At 38.5% G+C, this 20,699-nt stretch overlaps 2 protein-coding genes across 2 annotated transcripts in view; one reads left to right on the plus strand and one right to left on the minus strand.

Annotated features, from left to right (window-relative positions):
• kcnj11l (potassium inwardly rectifying channel subfamily J member 11, like) overlaps positions 1–2,947 on the minus strand; it is a 63,257-nt gene extending 60,310 nt beyond the window's left edge. The window contains exon 1 of the mRNA XM_028813606.2: positions 2,350–2,947. The gene's annotated coding sequence lies outside the window, so the exon portion shown is untranslated. The remainder of the gene's footprint in view (positions 1–2,349) is intronic.
• Positions 2,948–4,481: 1,534 nt separating this feature from the next.
• Positions 4,482–20,699, plus strand: part of scaf1 (SR-related CTD-associated factor 1) — a 41,306-nt gene continuing 25,088 nt past the window's right edge. The window contains exon 1 of the mRNA XM_028813608.2: positions 4,482–4,629. The gene's annotated coding sequence lies outside the window, so the exon portion shown is untranslated. The remainder of the gene's footprint in view (positions 4,630–20,699) is intronic.

Genomic DNA, 20,699 nt, shown 5'->3' on the forward strand with positions numbered 1-20,699 from the left:
CAGCAAATATTATTTAAAAAAAAACATTAAAAAAAGAACATGCACACGCACGATACCTAAAACACATGGAAAGAAATATTGCCCCAATTTTTTTATTGTATAAAAAGGAAAGAGGAATTGTAGAGTCCTGCGGTGGGTTGGCACCCTGCCCAGGATTGGTTCCCTGCCTTGTGCCCTGTGTTGGCTGGGATTGGCTCCAGCAGACCCCCGTGACCCTGTGTTCGGATTCAGCGGGTTGGAAAATGGATGGATGGATGGAATTGTAGAATTTTTTTTGGAAACAGGCAAAAACATCCCCAGTAGTGTATCTTAGGGCATCATGGTGTAATGAGCCAGAGGCTAAAGATGCTCAAGGACAATGCATAATAGATAGATGAATAGCATTTAGCAATTAGCCACATTTCTACCAAAGTGCCCAGTGAGTCTAGGGACAGTCCTGTAATAAGTAGGTTCATGTGTATGTCATTGCCAAAGCTGTGCCCCCCAGCAGACTACCATATATAACTTTACAGTAACTTTCTACTAACTTACTTATTATTTTGACTAATGCCTTTATCCAAGGCAACGTACAACATTTAAGAACATTTGTTTCGTTTTTCTCATTGGAGCACAGGCAGGCGAAGTGACTTGCTCTTGGTCATACAGTGTCAGTCACATGATTTGAGCACACAGCCTCAGACTTTGAAGTCCTAGGTCCAAAACCTTCACCAGAACACCACACTGCCTGCCAAAATGGCAGATTGGCAGAATATCCCAGCTTTTAAATGCTTGCATTAAATGAGACGATTTTCCTTTGAAAGAATAAGCCAGTTCTGGTCCTTTTATTGCATTGTCCTCGAGTTCAGCCCAGTGATGCCATGAGCTCCTTGGCAAGACCAAAGTCCAGCACCAACTCCTCCTTATTGCTAATGTTCTGTTTCAAGTGGAGTTTTATTTTGAGTTCGACCCCCGCCCCCGTGACCCTGTATTAGGATATAGCAGGTTGGATAATGAATGGATGGATGGATGTCTATACAGTGAACAGGAAGGGAGGCAGGACAGTTTCCTGGGGTGTCTCAGCCTCACTGACTGTTTCTCTGTCAGCTACATGGCCCATAATTCAGGTCAACATAAGGATGTTAACCTGCATCATGTTTTTCTCTAACTGGAAAGGTTTGATAGAGTTAAAAGCACCATATAAATCAACAAACACAGGCCACACGTACGTATGCATAAGCTCTGTGGAACATCTACTCAAATATGTATCTGGAGAGCAAATCGCTGGGGATACAAGTAGTCTGTAACCAGGAGTCACTTATTTCAGATCCAGGACTCATGAGGTGTAAAGTGAGAGCTTCTGATCTGTATGTAGTCCATAATAGTGCCCATGTTTAGGCACTGGGACTATGCAGGAGGCGTTCCAGTTGTGACACCCTCTGCAGGCTCAGAGCAAGGTTGAATAAATGTTGAAGGACCTCACAAAGCTACCAATATATGCCTTGAACACATTTGGACAAATTGAGGACATACTGACCGGTGGATTTTTAAAAAAAAAAAAACTTTTATTTTGCTTGGTTCATGATTAGGTTTCATAGAGTGAAGGTTTCAAAAAGGCTTGACTATCTATTCACGCATTAACTATAACTGTGCAGCAGAACATCACACTTTACTGTACAAGGTACCAAACACCAGAGAAGGTATCAGCATTGATGGATTAAAAAGTCAATACCGTTGAACTACCTTGGTATATGTTGTGTTCGTTTTAAAAGTTCTGTGCGATGGTGTACGCCGCGACATGTCTTATAAAATAAAGAATGGGGGAAATATATAAAAAAAATAAACAATGGGATGTTTAATCCTCATTGTTAGAGGTAACCATGCGAATTAGAATGGTGAAGAACAAATGAATAACTGGATTAAGTTTATTACATAAAGATAGATTGAAAAAGAAAAAAAACTTTAAACAGTACCACTACCATAGCGCTTTGTGGTGTTACGGGTCTTTTGATTCATGCCGAGGGAGAAAATATCATCTGTAGAAGTCATTTTTATTACGTGATGTAACAAGAGAGCAAAAATAATAATAATAATAATAATAAAAATAAATACATAAAACAAAATAAAAATGCCACGTTTGGGGCCTTCATAATGAAAGATGGATTTTATGACATACAGCTGGCCGCACTGTCGTTTAGGTGAGACGACATCGTCGTATGGCCCATTGTCCTTCCAAGCAGGTGATGTCCCTTGTTTGAACCCACGTACTACTAGCAGCGCCATTGTCACGGCGGTACACGTTATCTCACGGTACTCGTGTTTGCACCTCAAACTTAGGCTTCATCACACAGCAAGTTACAAAATGTTTCCTACCTGGTCAGGTACATCGTGTGACCCGTTGTTTTACGTTAGCATCTCTGTTCCAGCCTCAGCGGATCTGAACAATGTACGTTGTTCTTCTCAGTCTTTGCTTTGTATACTCCCAAGTGTTTTACTCCGTTAAGTCACCGGTTTGTCAGAAAGGCGAAAATAACACCAAACCTTCGCATTCTCGGCAAACTGCTGTAAAGCCTATTTCTTTATCTCTAGGCCGGCCCCCGAAGGCTTCCCGATTGGACGGCAGCTAATGATCGACACTAAAGGACGAGCCGCAGTATCTCGGAGATTGTAGGAGTAAAATTCGCTTTGCAGTTAATCTCACGTTTTTATTTTCACTGTTGTTACTGCTTCGATGGTGATGTGACACCGTTACCCTGGTTATACCGGTGATATATCTCTTATAGTAAAGTAGTTTATAGTCCTTTATTCCGTCTTCATTTTTCAACATACTTCCACCATTTTGATCACATCCAGGACCTATTATAAACCTAAAAGAAAAATGACACCCATAATTGCTGGCACAGTATGTCGTCTCATCTCATTGTTTCCGCAACCGACAAAGTAAACGAAGCACAACCGTGAACACCGAAGAGTGGCATTATACTAAAGATGGACATGGCGAATCTTGAGAAATGAACACCCATCTATTAATTACCTTTTGCCTTCACCCCCTGGCATTGGTAAATACCTTATATTAATTAAACGGTTCCTTAATCGAATTTCTCCTTTTCCTTTTAATAACTCAAACCTGAAATATCCTGTAGCTGATCTGCAGCCTGCCTGGTTTAGATTACCTATATCAAGGTTATGTATAAAGATAGAAGATGCACATGGTTGTATTTTCACCCTGCTTGCTTTTTTGGTAAATAAAAGATTGTACTCAATCTGGAAGGAACTGGTTACAATGTATTTTAACTGGACACTGTGCACAGTGGTGTCGATCATTTGTATAGTGTATGACGCTAGCATAAATAAATAAATAACTTGCCATTTTGTACCATGGGTGACACGATGATTGCGACATTGCAGATTATATGCAACAAAAACTAAGTATGGTTAAGCTATCGGTATGATAACATATAGAGCACATAATACGCAGGGCCGGATTAAGACCTTTAGAGGCCCAAAGTACGTAAACAATTTTGGTGCCCCCATATAATTAAAATATAAACAATAATAAACTGTAAAACAAAATGTTATAAATGAAACAAAACTTACAGTAAGGTGGAAAATAATATTTATCTTGCAGTTTTTTACAATATGGTCCATGGCTAATCCAGCAATGAAAAATTTATGGGGTGCTCCCTTCCCTTGATATCCTAAGCACATACTGAACTTCTTTTTCTTAATGGTTTATCCAGCCCTAGAAATAAAAGGAAAATCAATTTCTTCCCAACTTAACCATTAAAGCAAATCAGTCTTCACATTTAATAAAAGAGAAACTACACTGAATTAATATTTATTCAAAATTGTTCAGCTCGAGGAAAAACAGTATATGTGAAACCGTTTTTTTTTTTTTTTTTTTTTTTTTTTTTTTTTAGAAAAATGAAGTATATATTTTTTTATGCGCTTCTTTAGTAGGATTCTTACATATATGTGCCTGGTGAATCAGGTATTGTATGAGTTCTACAAACAAAGTCATTGTAAATGTAACCCGTATTTGTGCTATTAAACCCTAACTGTGCGGTGGCCAGAGAAAATAACAATTTGATGTCATAGCACAGTCTAACTGTAAACAGCTCAGTTCGAGTGTATACTATACAAATAGGTTTCGTTCACCAATAGTTAAATTGTACTAATATCTCATCTATATACGTTTTAAATGTTGTAAAGGTTTCTGGTTTGAGTGCAAAAACAGGGAATGATTATTGGTTTCCAAAAATACTATCACGTCTTGAGAAAAAAAAATCGGAAGGGACTCATTTCCCGACATGCCTCATAAATATTGTTCAAAAGGAAACTACAAATCTCATGAGCTCCGGAGAAAAGCCGGCTCAGAAAGGAAGCTATCGTTTTGCCTTTCCGCAGTAGTGTAGGAATTGTAGTTCTTTGAAGCTCCATGACCAGTTAGCACTAATAGGTAACTGGGCGTTAAAGAACTACATTTCCCAGAAACACGTTTGGTGCTTCAAGGCAGTGGGCTAAAATGGTGGCAGTGGTCTGGACGGAACAGAGTCTATTGTGCGCGGAGGCATTGCGAATTTCTTAATATTTGTTTTTAATAAGTATAGTCGGATTTTACGGATTTACTGGTTCTTAAAACAGGAGCAAAAGGTACCTTTTTTATATTTTTTGTGTTTAGAGTTGGTTTCAACCACTACGCTTCTTACACATAGGAAGAGGGGGAGGGTACAAATATATTCGCTCAAAGCTGATTTTCAGAAGAACCTCTACTGTTAGATTTTTTTTCATTGTATTTCCAAGAGAGAAATGGTCATTAATATGTCATGCTTTTATGATGATCTAAACGCAGTTGAAAAAAATTCTGCAGTAGATTATTTTTTGCTTTGCAGGGCATCACCTGGAGGTCCGGTGCGTTCCCGTGCTCTGTTGTCCAATGATGTACTGTTACATAAGAGACAAACTGCGCGGGTGGCAGTGATTGTGTGCTTTAGCATATGTAAATGTTATAATAGTGTGTTCTGAGGTCATGTTTGGTCCCTGCGCCACAATGTGTACCCCGCCGTTTGTCGGATCCCAAATTGTTACGCAGACATGTCCATCTGTTCAGTTCACGGTTGCACCGCCTCTTGTGCGTGCTTGCGTTCGCCGTAATTCACACATTTGATTATACGAAAACCGGTACTGCTGACCGCCGTGATTTAGCCAGTCGATGAAACCGATGTTAGTTACTTTAAAAGTGATTAACTTTGCCCTGAATCTCGATTCTTATTGGAAAGTACAAACGAGTTGTTGTTTTATGTGATAGAATCCAATTAACAGCATGGTGAACATGATGTGATCAAACCCTAGAAAACATTGGCGTTTTTATGAAGTTCGCGATTAGGGCTTATATGATTCGTGTTGGTTTATATGAGATGTTTATTCGGCACAGTTTTCAGTCCTCCAACTGTTAGTCATCTGAACGAATCAGACGTTTGGTGAAGTGAAGTGAAGCGGTGTGAAAGTACACTTGCTGAAACGGTCTTAGTCGCATATATTTTTTAGACATTCGATCTACATCACAATTTGATTTGTTGGCCACTGAATTTCATCCTCTTTTTCTGTGTGCATCTATTGATTTTTGGTTTACATTTTTATCACGTGCATAGGTACAGTAAGGGGCTTATTTGCATTAATTGAATCGTGAGGGAGTAGGTCCGAAAGTAGCAATAGCAGCTATTTTTCATGTTTTTGTTTTCTAATTGCACATTTGCCATCGAGATTGCCGGTTTGACGCATTGTTTAGATTTGAATTTTTGCTTTGATATTTCTGTTATGACCCTTTGTGGTTAATTACTAATTTTGAAAACCTAAATAACGTAGGTTGATCCCAGTTCCCTCCTCTTCACTGCTGTCGGGCAGTTTTGCAGGTCCTGCAATAGTAGTAGCAAGTGCTACTGTTACTTGACAAGTCGAGATCGAATCGAAGTTGTGCATATCAACCCGCCTCTTCCTTATCCTGCTAGAACGTCCGTTTGACTGAAAATGAAGCACAATTAAGTTTTTATATACGTTAACATTAGAGTCATTCAGCGTTTTTGTGTAAATATTTATTTGCTGTTTTTACAGGCAGTTTATGCACATTAGATATTAAGGCAATTACACCAACTTTGTGTCATTTAAAGTAAAATACCTCACAGATTAATGTAACAAGTCACTTGTATGTAGTGTGACGATTTATTTATAATATACAGCAAAAAAAGAAATTCCCTGCCAAACTGGTATCTAAAATAGCCAACATTAAGTATTTAACTATCTGTTCATTTTTTTGTAATACAGTTCTGGGTCACAGGAGACTATAGCTGAGCTGAACATAACAAAGCAGATGGAGACGCCAGTCAATTTTCTCTGCTTTCATCTCACTTCACAGAGTTGCCTGTTGGCAAGAATTACAGATGAAGGCTTTGTAATCAGTTTTTTTTTTTTTTGTTTGGCGACCCACCCCACCCAACTTATCGGTATGAGAAAATCTCCACAATATGACACCATTTGACTTGTCTTGTTCTCTAGTAATGCAAGTCATCAAGGTTTTTGACCCTCTAGACTAGAAAAACTCGCATTTTAGGCCACAATGTACCACATTTTATGCATGGAATTCCTCCCTCATGATAAAGAGTAAATTATTAGGTGTCTTCAGTGTAAATGATCAGCTGACCTAAGGGGTTCACCCCTTAATGGTATGCAGAGATCAAAGATACTCCTTTAAACAAAACTTAAACAAAAATGGTAGTTGGTTATAAACATACAGTCCATATGCATATATGCTATTTTGAGGTCACTGAACACAACTATGGTAATTCTTGTTTTATGATGCAATTTTTTTTTTTTTTTTTTTTTAATTCTTCACTAGGGATCTAGCCCACTATGGGCCACTTTCAGAAGATAAAAAATAACACATGTCTGTTACAACCAAGAATATTTACTTTAAATGTTTGTTGCACACATTTTAATATTTCAAACTTCTGATACAACTTTCTTGTTTTTTGTGTACTTCTACATCATGAAATAAATCATTACATATCTTATGAACACCCCAAATTATGCTAATTCAGACTTGTTATTAATTTAATCATTGTTAATTATTTTTAATGTTGCTTTTAAAAATGACCATGGTGTATGTCAAAAGTCTATGTGCTTATCGAAATTTCAGTTTTTCTTTATGGAAAGGCTATTCAAGACAAAATCTGTTTTGTCATTGTTAGTAATATCTTGTAATCGACAATATTTAAAAAAACGTTTTGCACTTTTTTTCCTAAAAATAAAACAAAAAAAAAACCTTGTAATGCTATGGGTTCTTTAGTTTGCATATCTTTTGGTTAGGACTATATATGGTGTTGGCTCACCTGAATTTATACTGTTATGCAACTCGTTTTTGCAGTCATTCAGATTGCTTTCTTCAGCCGCTTTTAGGTGAATGCACAGATTTTCCATACAATTGAGTTTAACTTTTGCCTGCACTATACTCTTTTTTTAAAAATTATTTATTCTTTGAATTGGCTGAATTCTTACATCATTATTGTGAGGGAAGGTGACATTTTTCTTTCAGCTTTACAGCAGGTTTTGTTCCAAGTTATCTTGTTTGTGGAGCTATTCATGTTAACTCTTCATTGTAAGAGAGCTGCTGATGCTTTTAAAGGGAAGCCCCATGGCATGATGCTGACACCAACATGTGAGACAGTTGGGACAGATTTCTTTGGATTATGACCAAATATATATCGCCTTGTTCTCTGCAGACCTTGAGACACTTCCAACAACATTTTGGAAGATTTCTTTTTTTTTTTAAGGGGGATTGGAAAATGATCACCTATCATCACCATTTTAGGCAATTGAAGAACATGCAGAATAGTTGCATTATGCAGGAAGTGTGTAACCTAATTTCTGACAGCTGTATAAATCTGTCATTATACTCATGGTAGTTTTATCGTTCAGTTGTCAGTTTTATTGGAATGATCAGATTTTTTACAATATTCTGGTTATGCCATTTATCCTGCTCTGCTTAGTGACAATTTTTATGTTGATACGTTATACATTTATATCTGTCTCCTGTTTTGCACCTTTCAACAACAACATTTATTTCTATAACCCATACACAGGATATAGGATCTTTGCTCCATTTAATACTAGACTTTTGAATGTGATTTTTTAATGTGACAGTTACAACACTCCTGTTATAAAGAGTGTACACACTTATGTGACAAAGCATTGAAAGGTTTCTACCGTGTGAATGTGTCTTATTTTAACTTATAATACTATCAAAACATAACTGGTTGCCAGGATATTTGCAAGGTCAGTCTAGTCTCCTTTCATATTTTAATTTGTAGTGTATTATTTTGTATTTATTCCTTTTGCCACTGTATGCTTTGTAATTTTTGCAGTGTGTATGGTAATTTTGTATTTTATACTTCATTTAGAAAGTGTTTCTAAGAAGTTACTGAATTGGCAGGATGAGAAGATGTTAACAAGACAGTTAAGGAAAGTTCTGAAATACTTGGTTTTTGTCCAGATTCCCTATAAAAAGAAATGCACTTTTTGGTATTTATGGGACTTGTGTTACTTTTCACCAGAAATAATGTTAATGGATAGCTGTTTAAAATTAATTTACAATTTTTTTTTTTTTACAGTTTTTTTTGTGTCTGAGATAAGTAGAATATAGTACCCATACACTATTTGTGCTTGGACATGAAGATCAATAAAGAAATTTTGAAACTTCTGTTAGCCATAGAACTACAGTACATAATAAAACCATAATAGGAAACTGGGTTTTTACCACTCAAAGCAAGTGATCTCATTAGAAGTCTGCAGGCTTTGATCAATTTTTAAAGATTGTGTGAAAAAAGTAATTGTTACATTTAAGAAAAATATATTTGTATTCATAATAAATGTCCGTAAGTAAATTTCCAAAATATAATGATAGAAAAAAGAAGTATAGCATTCTTGTAGCCACCACTGCTTGAAACCTCAGATACACAAAGCCATCTCTGAGTGTTGTGGTCCAGAGCATCGCAAAGGTGTTGCAAGGGGCTAATGTCAGGAGAGAAGTAAAATCAAGGAAGCACCTGCATCATTCAGTGTAGTTGTCATCACAGCAGGTGTGTGTGGTATGGCCTAGTCCTACTGTAGGGTCAGACATCTAAGAGGTTTATGCAGTGGGCTTCTGACAGGTTGCCTTGCTCTAAGTACAGCAGTATTCAGCCTGTCCCTCATTGTTCTGTCACTGATGCAATCACTGTGTCTACACAGGAAGATCTGAAACAGTCTATCAGATGGATCAATCTTATATGTTGTTCCTGCTCTGCTGTGGTCAGTTGAAGAAAGCTAGAGCTTGGATGGTTATCAGTCCTACAGTTTTTCTGAAACTATGCCTGCAGTTGGAAGATACTGACATGGCTTAATTCATTGTGTTTGGCAACGCTGGCACATGCCATCCCTGCCTGCACAATGCTAGTGGTCCTCTCTCTTGCTGCTGGTGACATTCAGTTTATTATGTAAAGTACAGAAGACTTTGCTAAGTGTGGGGATTGTCTTGTTTTGACCCAAGCTTTGATTGATGGCCTTTCTTATCTATTTTCTTTTGCAAAGTACATATGCCATAACTATGTTTTCTAAATCCAGAAAACATTGCAATTTGCTTTTTCTTCATTAGTATGTATTGAAGTTCTAACCTTTCTGTTCAGTGTTTGGTCCCCTTTAAACAAATCTTTTTTAGATATCTCTTGTCTAATCTCCCATCTTCCATTGTACAGTTTTGGCGGCACACCCTCCAAACAAAGAGTTTACTTCAGCTTGCCTCCTAAGGCCGAGTTTATACTTCATGTGACACGATTTGTGCTCCTGTGGACGCTACTGCTACGCAAGCGAATTATTTTCACAGTGAGAAAACGTTAGGCTTCGCTGTGTTGTGAATTGCCTGAAACATCTATTAAATTCTGAGGAAGCTTTGCCACAATATCTCTGAAAAGGATGTTTAATGATTACATCCATCATTCCAGGAATGTGCCCATTCTAGCAAGAATTGGGAGAGAGACAGAAGCAATCCCTGGACAGGGCATCAGCTTATCGCAAGGTGAATACAAGCACACACACATTGGCGTCATTTTAGCGTCACCAAATCCCAAAACCTTCATGTCTTTGGAAGGAAACCGGAGCACACTATGGAAACCCACCAGGAAAACATGCAAACTCGAGGGAGGGAACACCAGGGACGTGACTCCCTGCGAGGCGGCCGTCTACCACTCCGCCGCCGTGCTGCTCCCACTTGTGTAATTAACAGTATTCATTATTTAAATGAAGTTAACGACTTATGCATAAAGTAACATACATACTTTAATGAATTTCATCATAAAAGTGAATATCAAGTATAAATCTAAGGATTCTAAATGTGCAGAGAGTTGGAATATCATAAATTTAATGTGTTCTGTGTAGCAATTGCTGCTTGCCACTGCTGTAAGTTGAGGAGGAAGCCCCAGAAGCACGTAGCGATTAACAGCTGGGTCGGTTTTAAGATGACGTTTGCGACATTCTACTTTAATGACAAAATAAACTTTGAAATTAAAGTGGACATTTCGAGATTAAAGCCGAAATTTCCACTTTAATCACAAAATAGACCTTTTCACTGTGTCCTTCATTTTTTTCTTTGTGGCTCAAATACGCTGGCGTAAATTCTGATGCTGTTGTGAAGGTGCAAAAAAAAAAAAAAAAAATGGCACAGAAGATGGTATGTGAGACTTTTAAAATGTATCGTGTCATTATGTTGGGGAATATGCAACACTTGAATTTAAAAGCACCATGAATGCATTTGTATATCGACATTTTGCTTCACCACATCGAACCATTCCTCAACCATCGAAGCACGCACATCAATACCGTAAGATCTGCAAAGCTGCTTTCTGTAACATGTAGATAGTAAACAGAGACTCTGACATCACGTTCTGACTTGATCACACTGTGCCACCATGACTTTTTGCTGGTACTTCTGAGGACGTGCTCAGAGGACTCGTCAAATGAACACTGGGAACGTGCAGCACTCATAACACGTGTGTGTACGTGTTCTGAGTGTGAAGTATAAACCAGTCCTAACTTTAGAGTTATAGCCTTTTTTGTGTTTTTATTTATAGAGGTGTATGTAAGAAAAATGGCTGTTTAGTCATCTGATGGGGAGAACAAAAATAAAAAGGTTTCCCAATTCACTGGCAATATTTTTTTCATTGCTTAATCTTAGTCTATCTTGTGTTACTCCAAATTATGCTGTTAAAGGATTGTGAAGAATTATAAACCCAGCACTATCTGGGAAATAAGAAAGTATTTTCCCCCAAATTGGTCTGAGTGAGGGTAATTTCCAAAGATATGGCCTAGAGAGGCTGATACTAGATGGCATCACTTACAGTGAGAATCTTGTCTCTGTTGAAATGTAGATAATTTATTTCAGTTAGTATGTGATATACAAGTTTATTCTGAATTGCCCCATTCTTTGCACAGACTGAAAAAGAATGTATATTGTGAATGGGTGAAATCCATTCCTTAGCTGAAATTTTAATTGAGCAGTCTCTTTCCCATCATTTATATAAGATTTAAGTTTCCCCTTGGGATTAATAAAGTTTAGTTTTATCCAATCAAATCTAATCATTTAGGGGACTTCACTGTAAAACTAGTTGATAGAACATTAGAACAATCAAGACAAGAACAGGCCATTCAGCCCAATAAAGATCGACACTCCCATCCACTTAATTCTTCTAAAAAAAACATTGTCTGGTTTAGAAAGTCCCTAAAGTCTTACTGTCTACCACGCTACACTTTATCAAATGCTTTTTGAAAGTCATGTTAAATATTATCGTATGCTCCTCTTTGATTGTATCCTTTTTGTTGCTTCCTCATAGAATTCCAGGATTTTAGTAAAACATGATATCCATCTTCTGAAGCCATGCTAACTGTTCAGAAAAATTCCTGTACTTGTCATGTGCTTCTCAATCTTATCCTTAATAATTCCTTCCATCAATGTTCTTGTGATGCACTTTAACGGCCTATAGTTGCTTGGATCTTCCCTGTCGTCCTTTTTATATAACAGGATAATATTTTCCATTTTCCAGTCCTTTGGAATTTTCCCAGTGCACAGTGACTTCCTAAAATTATGTGTCAATGATTTATATCTGTACTCGCTAACCTCTCTAAGAACTCGAAGGTAAATATTATCTGGTCCCGGTGATTTGTTTGATTTCAGCCTATTTAATCTGAGCAGTACTTCTCTCTCTACAATTTCTAAACCACTCAGAACATCTTTAGTAGTCCTGTTTACTGCTGAGATGTTACCCACTTCCTTACTTGTGAAGACCTCAGAAAAATGCAAGTTTACAGTAGTGCTGGGCAGTATACCGGTTCATACCAAAAAACATTTTTTATTTTTGTTATGATATGGATTTTTCTTATTCCGGAACACTGGTTTAAATAGCCGTTGTGCAGTGTTCAGCATATACAGTACCCAAATAAATAGCAAATTCATAAAGCCAGTGAAACTTGGGGATAAAATCCATAATAAATAAATCCGTTAAAATGCAGTCTCTCTCCTCGCCTGATCGCAGCACACCACATTCTGTCTCCACGGTTCACCCATTGCTGGCGTAGCGTTTGCAACACAAACTGCTTTCTGCCAACCCCTGTTTTGGCTGCCGCCAAAACACCATGGGAGGCCTTACATTTCAATCACCCCACTCTACATGCTTAGTCACTGGGATGAACCAGCCCCTAGATCGCCTAAGCGTACGCTCCCTCACGGAGCCCCAGCTCGTGCTGCCTTCTCCTTCCTGGTGTCTGGATCGTCTCCCATGACTGCCTTTTCCATTCTTTAACCTTCTTGTGTTCTATCTTTTCTTTTTTCCTTCCCCCTATCCTGCCGGCCCATAAATATACATCTCCGTGGGAGCAGCACCTTATTCACACGCCGCAGTAAGCCGATGAAGCAATTGAGAACGATCGGGTGTGACTCGCCCCAATCACCTCATCAACTCCCTGCGTTCGTGCAATCGCGCCCACAGAGATGGATACGAACTGGATTTAAAAACGGACCATATATTTTTTTTGAAGCCATGGACCTACTAAACCACAAATAGCATTATAAATACAAGTTGAAGTTTTATTATTTATGTACAGTGCATCCGGAAAGTATTCACAGCGCATCACTTTTTCAGCATTTTCTTATGTTACAGCATTATTCCAAAATGGATTAAATTCGTTTTTTTCCCCAGAATTCTACACACAACACCCCATAATGACAACGTGAAAAAAGTTTACTTGAGGTTTTTGCAAATTTATTAAAAATAAAAAAATTGAGAAAGCACATGTACATAAGTATTCACTGCCTTTGCCGTGAAGCTCGAAATTGAGCTCAGGTGCATCCTGTTTCCCCTGATCATCCTTGAGATGTTTCTGCAGCTTAATTGGAGTCCACCTGTGGTAAATTCAGTTGACTGGACATGATTTGGAAAGGCACACACCTGTCTATATAAGGTCCCACAGTTGACAGTTAATGCAGAGCACAAACCAAGCATGAAGTCAAAGGAATTGTCTGTAGACCTCCGAGACAGGATTGTCTCGAGGCACAAATCTGGGGAAGGTTACAGAAAAATTTCTGCTGCTTTGAAGGTCCCAATGAGCACAGTGGCCTCCATCATCCGTAAATGGAAGAAGTTCGAAACCACCAGGACTCTTCCTAGAGCTGGCCGGCCATCTAAACTGAGTGATCGGGGGAGAAGGGCCTTAGTCAGGGAGGTGACCAAGAGCCCGATGGTCACTCTGTCAGAGCTCCAGAGGTCCTCTGTGGAGAGAGGAGAACCTTCCAGAAGGACAACCATCTCTGTAGCAATCCACCAGTCAGGCCTGTATGGTAGAGTGGCCAGACGGAAGCCACTCCTCAGCAAAAGTCACATGGCAGCCCGCCTGGAGTTTGCCAAAAGGCACCTGAAGGACTGTCAGACCATGAGAAAGAAAATTCTCTGGTCTGATGAGACAAAGATTGAACTCTTTGGTGTGAATGCCAGGCGTCACGTTTGGAGGAAACCTGGCACCATCGCTACAGTGAAGCATGGTGGTGGCAGCATCATGCTGTGGGGATGTTTTTCAGCGGCAGGGACTGGGAGACTAGTCAGGATAAGGGGAAAGATGACTGCAGCAATGTACAGAGACATCCTGGATGAAAACCTGCTCCAGAGCGCTCTTGACCTCAGACTGGGGTGACGGTTCATCTTTCAGCAGGACAACGACCCTAAGCACACAGCCAAGATATCAAAGAAGTGACTCTGTGAATGTTCTTGAGTGCCCCAGCCAGAGCCCAGACTTGAATCCGATTGAACGTCTCTGGAGAGATCTTAAAATGGCTGTGCACCGACGCTTCCCATCCAACCTGATGGAGCTTGAGAGGTGCTGCAAAGAGGAATGGGCGAAACTGGCCAAGGATAGGTGTGCCAAGCTTGTGGTATCATATTCAACAAGACTTGAGGCTGTAATTGCTGCCAAAGGTGCATCAACAAAGTATTGAGCAAAGGCTGTGAATACTTATGTACATGTGATTTCTCAGTTTTTTTACTTTTCAAAAATTTGCAAAAACCTCAAGTAAACTTTTTTTCACGTCATTATGGGGTGTTGTGTGCAGAATTCTGAGGAAAAAAATGAATTTAATCCATTTTGGAATAAGGCTGTAACTTAACAAAAGGTGGAAAAAGTGATGCGCTATGAATACTTTCTGGATGCACTGTATATAGCTTAGCTTGAAGCAAGGTCCATATTAATGCAATTTGCCTTAAGGACGGTTCAATTGGTAAAGATGTCACCACCAAGTTGAACTTGTTTTATTTTATTTTGGTGAATACTGTGCAATGTACCTGGACTTGAAGTTTTGAAGTAGTAGTATTATTACTGGAAGTTGCACTATTATTTATTTTATTATTATTTATTAGTTTAAATATTATGCAGTTTAATGATGGTAAAGTTGTTTAAAAAGTCACTTTAACGTGTCATTGGACAGAGATTGTTAACATTAACAGAAAGTGTAGTTGGTTTACAAAAAATATTTACCATTTATTCCTTTTCTAAGACATGTTCAGTGCAATACAACTTTTGACAAGCACCTCTGGATATTTTACTAAGTCTAAATGCCTCTTTGGATGATTGACAATATGTTGTCAAAATTTTAGTTTGAGCTATTTGCAAAATTTGTTCAATAAAAAGGTTGTATATTTTGACAGCAACTGTCATGCAATGTGATTCCTTCTCTTCATTAGTGCCCCCCTCCTTGAAAACTATCACATTATGGGGCCATGCAAACCTGTATTAATACTTGTGTGCACATTAAAATGTTTGTTTTTACAATGTACAATTCTCATGACAGTGGAATAGGTTATTCTTAGCCAGTCTACTGCAGTAATTGCAGTGGAAAATGTGGTTAACTCATGCACGGGGAAAAAAATACCGTTGAATACAGTGAAACCAGTACAATTATGAAAAATACCGTGATATAGAATTTTGGTCATACCGCCCAGCACTAGTTTACAGTGTTCGCTATTTCACTGTCTGTATCTTTTAATTCCCCTTTACTATTCCTGATGCACTTCAGCTCCTACTTGACCGACTGTTCTTTTACTACTAAAATACTGAAAGAACCACTCAGGGTCGTCTTTCACCTTATCTGCTATATTCCTCTCCAGGTGTCTTTTAGCCTGTCATACATGCTAAGATTCACTTTGGAGTTATCACTCTGTAACGCTTTATACAGCTGTTTTTTTTTCCTTTGCAGATTTTTTTAACTCTTTATTAACCCACTGCAGAGTTTTTTTTTAATTTCCTATTAGTTTCAAATTTAGGTATGTACCTGTCCTGCATTTCATGTAAAACATTTTTAAACCGGTTCCACTGCTCCGTGACTGTCTCCACACTTAAAATCTTATCCAAGTCTATTCTCCTTAGAGATTGGCGCATCTGCTCAAAATTTGTCCTCCCAAAGTTAAACTTTACAATTTTAGTCTTTGCATCCTCACTGTTACAAAACACTGAGAATTGTATTATATTGTGGTCATTTGACCCTACACCCTCAATTCTGTCCTGATTATTACAAAATATTAAATCCAGTCAGACTTCACCCCCTGTTGGTGCTTTAACAATAAAGTCTATAGATAGACAAGCATAGATATTGTAGAAACATTAGGGAAACTGGACAAATACCTTTTCACAGAGGTTCTAACTTACATATGGAAGAAGTAGTCTGTTGGTGGAAGATTACACTTGCAGTGTAGTTTTTCCAAGTATGCACACTTGTGGTCAATATAGATGTATGTACAGGTTTGGTTGCGTAAGGTTCTAATATGTGATTATTGTGCATTGGAGCAGCTGAGAATATCTTCTAGCTGTAAAGTGTTTATTACCCTAGGTTCTTGTCTATAAGCTGGACTCATGTATAAGCCGGAGACCAAAAATCATACGAATTTTTAAAATAAAATCGTATCATAGATAAGCCGGACTCATGGATAAGCCGAACGTACTATAACCTATAACTAATAGAAGGGAGGGAGGCCAGTGGTCTCACTCGCACCCATTTAATTTCTTTAAGGGGGAGAGAGTGTGAGATATTGGCGTCTCTCTCACTCCCCGCATGGCGTGGTTGAAGCGGCCGGAGCGCGTTCTTTCTGCTCTGGGCGTTGCCGAGTCAACACGCGCACGTAGCGGTCATTTAAATTGTGATTTTATATGTAAGCATATTTAAATATATATCGCGGATTTTTTGCTGGTTCGCGGATTTCTGCGGACAATGGGTCTTTTAATTTCTGGTACATGCTTCCTCAGTTGGCTTGCCCAGTTGATTTCATACAAGGGACGCTATTGGCAGATGGCTGAGAAGCTAGATTGCTTACTTTTCTCTCACTCTTGCGCTGACTATCTGTGATCCTGACATATGGGGATTGAGCAGGGGGGCTGTTCGCACACCTAGACGATACGGACGCTCGCCTAAAAATGCTGAAAGATTATCTTCACGTTGCTATCTTTTGTAAAGCTGATTCCTGAAAAGACATGCTGCACAGTGCTTCGCATACTTAAAAGCTCGAAGGGCACGTATTGATTTTTGACTGAAAAACAAACTCTGTCTCTGTCTCTGTCTCTCTCTCTCTCTCTCTTCCTGCTCCTGACGGAGGGGGTGTGAGCTGCCGCCTTCAACAGCTTTGTGCCGCGGTGCTTCGCATACTTAAAAGCCAAACAGCACCACTGATTTGTTTGCTAGAGATTATTTTCTCAATCTATGTGACATTCTGTGCTCCTGACACACACACCTTTGAAGAGGAAGATATGTTTGCACTCTTTTAATTGTGAGACAAAACTGTCATCTCTGTCTTGTCATGGAGCACAGTTTAAACTTTTGAAAAAGAGACAAATGTTTGTTTGCAGTGTTTGAATAACGTTCCTGTCTCTCTACAACCTCCTGTGTTTCTGCGCAAATCTGTGACCCAAGCATGACAATATAAAAATAACCATATAAACATATGGTTTCTACTTTGCGGATTTTCTTATTTCGCGGGTGGCTCTGGAACGCAACCCCCGCGATGGAGGAGGGATTACTGTATAAGCCAGATTTATGTATAAGCTGATATTCTATTTTTTCATTTTCACAACTTTTTTCCTTAGATAAGCCGCGGCTTATAGACAAGAACTTAGGGTACTTTGTTTCCACATTTTGAGTGAATGATGCCTCTGTCTGGTGATAGTAGAAGCATTTCATTTCCATGGCTGAGAACATAGATCTAGATTCATTGCTATCTGATTCTTTCCAAAGTCTAAAAGCAGGAGTATTTGTGACCCACAAATGACACCCTCAATGCTTTAATTGTTTTTTTTTTCTAATCTGTGCCCTTTCTGCACAAGTTGCGCATTTCTGCAGTGCTGTAGCAGTTGGCACCATTTGCATGTTTGATTAACATCATCCCTATTGGAAACAAAATAATACCAAATTATGAAGAATTCTCCTCATTTTGATAGTAAAACATTTTAAAGGAGTGTCAGGTGATTTAGGTTCAGTGTTCCTTATACTTCTCAGTATTTTCTGGGGCTGTGGCAAACACAAGAGAAAGAATTCCATACTTTTTTTAAAAAGATGTTATTAGGGATCAGACTCCTAAAAATACACTTGGTGCGATTGCTTGTTATGAGCCATATGATGTGAGTACCTCTGATTTGCCATTGTGTTCTCGCTTAGGAAATGCATTAGTGATGTGTTACAACTCTCAATTGCTGTTTTCAGTAGTATGTAACTGGGAAAGCTCGATCTCTGAAAGAGAGGGAGCATTAAATAGCTTGCAGTAATGCCCACTTTACATGCTTGTTGAATGTGAGGTGGATACCATATTTAGTCTCCTTTGTCTTCCTGCAGTTCATTTAATTGAGTTCACTACTAAATTTCCTATTCAGTGGTGCATCTTGTTAGTATTTGATTAAGACAGATAGTAAAGGATTGAGAGTATGATCTGAGGGTATCAGGTGTGTGTACAGGTGTAACTTGACAAAAAACAGTATTTTGTTGCATTAATGTAAAATTTGTAAGCTATTGTTAATGTGTACAGAAGACTATGCTACTGTTCTTTTTTGGAATTTAATTGACTTTGGAATGTGTGCCAATCTCATAAGGCTATTATACAAGTGCACCCACTTGAAAATGTGGTTATCTTTGTATAGTTTTATCTTTTTAAAAATTTTTTTTACAATGTATCTTCAAATTTCTGTGTGTAATTCAACTCCACTTCTTTGTAGTATCAAAAATAGTACTGAGTATTGATACTTTTCAGTGTATTGCATTAAAGTTAGGCATTTCAGTTTCATGTCAACCGTACAGTTCACAACCTTTTGTATTAGCACAGTTATAAACTTGTTATATTCCAGTAGTGTATTTAAGTTAATGGTGTGGGGGATATGGTCATAACTGATGGATTGATGATGGACAAAAACTATAAATTAATTTTGATTCATCATGTTGTACTTTTGGAAAAACAACTTATTGGCAAAAACTATATCTTTCGGCGTGTCAGCAATCCAACCTTTCTAGAAGGTCTTCAGATGAAACACTATCAGTATTAAATTGGTCGCTTTGAAACCCTGACCTTAACATAATTGAAGCTTTATAAGAAAAAACAAATAACAGCAAAAGTCAAAAGAAGAATTATGGCAAGTCCTGCAAGTTGCATGGAAAAATTTACCATAGTACTATTTGAAAAACGTACTCAGCAGAGTACCTGACAAACTCTGGATATCTCCTGCTGCTTATGTTACACTCTAAAGGAGGCCACACATAATATTCACTTTTTTAAAAATAACTTTTTAAGACATTCTTGGTATTAATTATGTTGACATTTATTTGTATTTATTACAATGCTATATATTATTTTTAGAAATACATACACACTTATCCCCAGATAACTCCCTGCTAAATTTCTTTTTTGGGGTGAACTAACACTTTTACACAAAATTATATCCTGATTTGGATTATCCAAAATATGTCCAAGACCTGAAGAGGAAGGAGGAAAAGGAAACCTGGTGGTGGAATGAGAAAATACAGGAGAGTATACAGAGGAAGAGGATGGCAAAGAAGAAGTGGGATAGTCAGAGAGATGCAGAAAGTAGACAAGAGTACAAGGAGATAAGTCGCAAGGTGAAGAGAGAGGTGGCGAAGGCTAAAGAAAAGGCATATGATGACTTGTATGAGAGGTTGGACACTAAGGAGGGAGAAAAGGACCTGTACCGATTGGCTAGACAGAGGGACCGAGCTGGGAAAGATGTGCAGCAAGTTAGGGTGATAAAGATGGAAACATACTGACACAGAGGAGAGTGTGTTGATCAGATGGAAAGAGTACTTTGAGATGCTGATGAATGAAGAGAACAAGTGAGAGAAGAGGTTGGATGATGTGGAGATAGTGAATCAGGAAGTGCAACGGATTAGCAAGGAGGAAGTAAGGACAGCTATGAAGAGGATGAAAAATGGAAAGGCTGTTGGTCCAGATGACATACCTATGGAAGCATGGAGGTGTTTAGAAGAGATGGCAGTGGAGTTTTTAACCAGATTGTTTAATGATATCTTGGAAAGTGATAGGATGCCTGAGGAGTGGAGAAGAAGTGTTACTGGTGCCGATATTAAAGAATAAGGGGGATGTGCAGGACTGCAGTAACTACAGGGGAATAAAATTGATGAGCCACAGCATGAAGTTATGGGTAAGAGTAGTGGAAGTTAGGTTAAGAAGTGAGGTGATGATTAGTGAGCAGCAGTATGGTTTCATGCCAAGAAAGAGCACCACAGATGCAATGTTTTTTTCTGAGAATGTTGATGGAGAAGTTTAGAGAAGGCCAGAAGGAGTTGCATTGCATCTTTGTGGACCTGGAGAAAGCATATGACAGGGTTATATCAGGGTTATGACAGGAGCTATGGTATTGTATGAGGAAATTGGGAGTGGCAGAGAAGTACGTAAGAGTTGTACAGGATAGGTACGAGGGTAGTGTGACAGTGGTGAAGTCTGCGGTAGGAGTGACGGATGCATTCAAGTTGGAGGTGGGATTACATAAGGGATCAGCTCTGAGCCCTTTCTTATTTGCAATGGTGATGGACACGTTGACCGAGATTAGACAGGAGTCCCCATGGACTATGATGTTTACTGATGACATTGTGATCT

The sequence above is a fragment of the Erpetoichthys calabaricus genome, chromosome 11 (assembly GCF_900747795.2).
Source record: "Erpetoichthys calabaricus chromosome 11, fErpCal1.3, whole genome shotgun sequence".
Classification (NCBI taxonomy): Eukaryota; Metazoa; Chordata; class Cladistia; order Polypteriformes; family Polypteridae; genus Erpetoichthys; species Erpetoichthys calabaricus.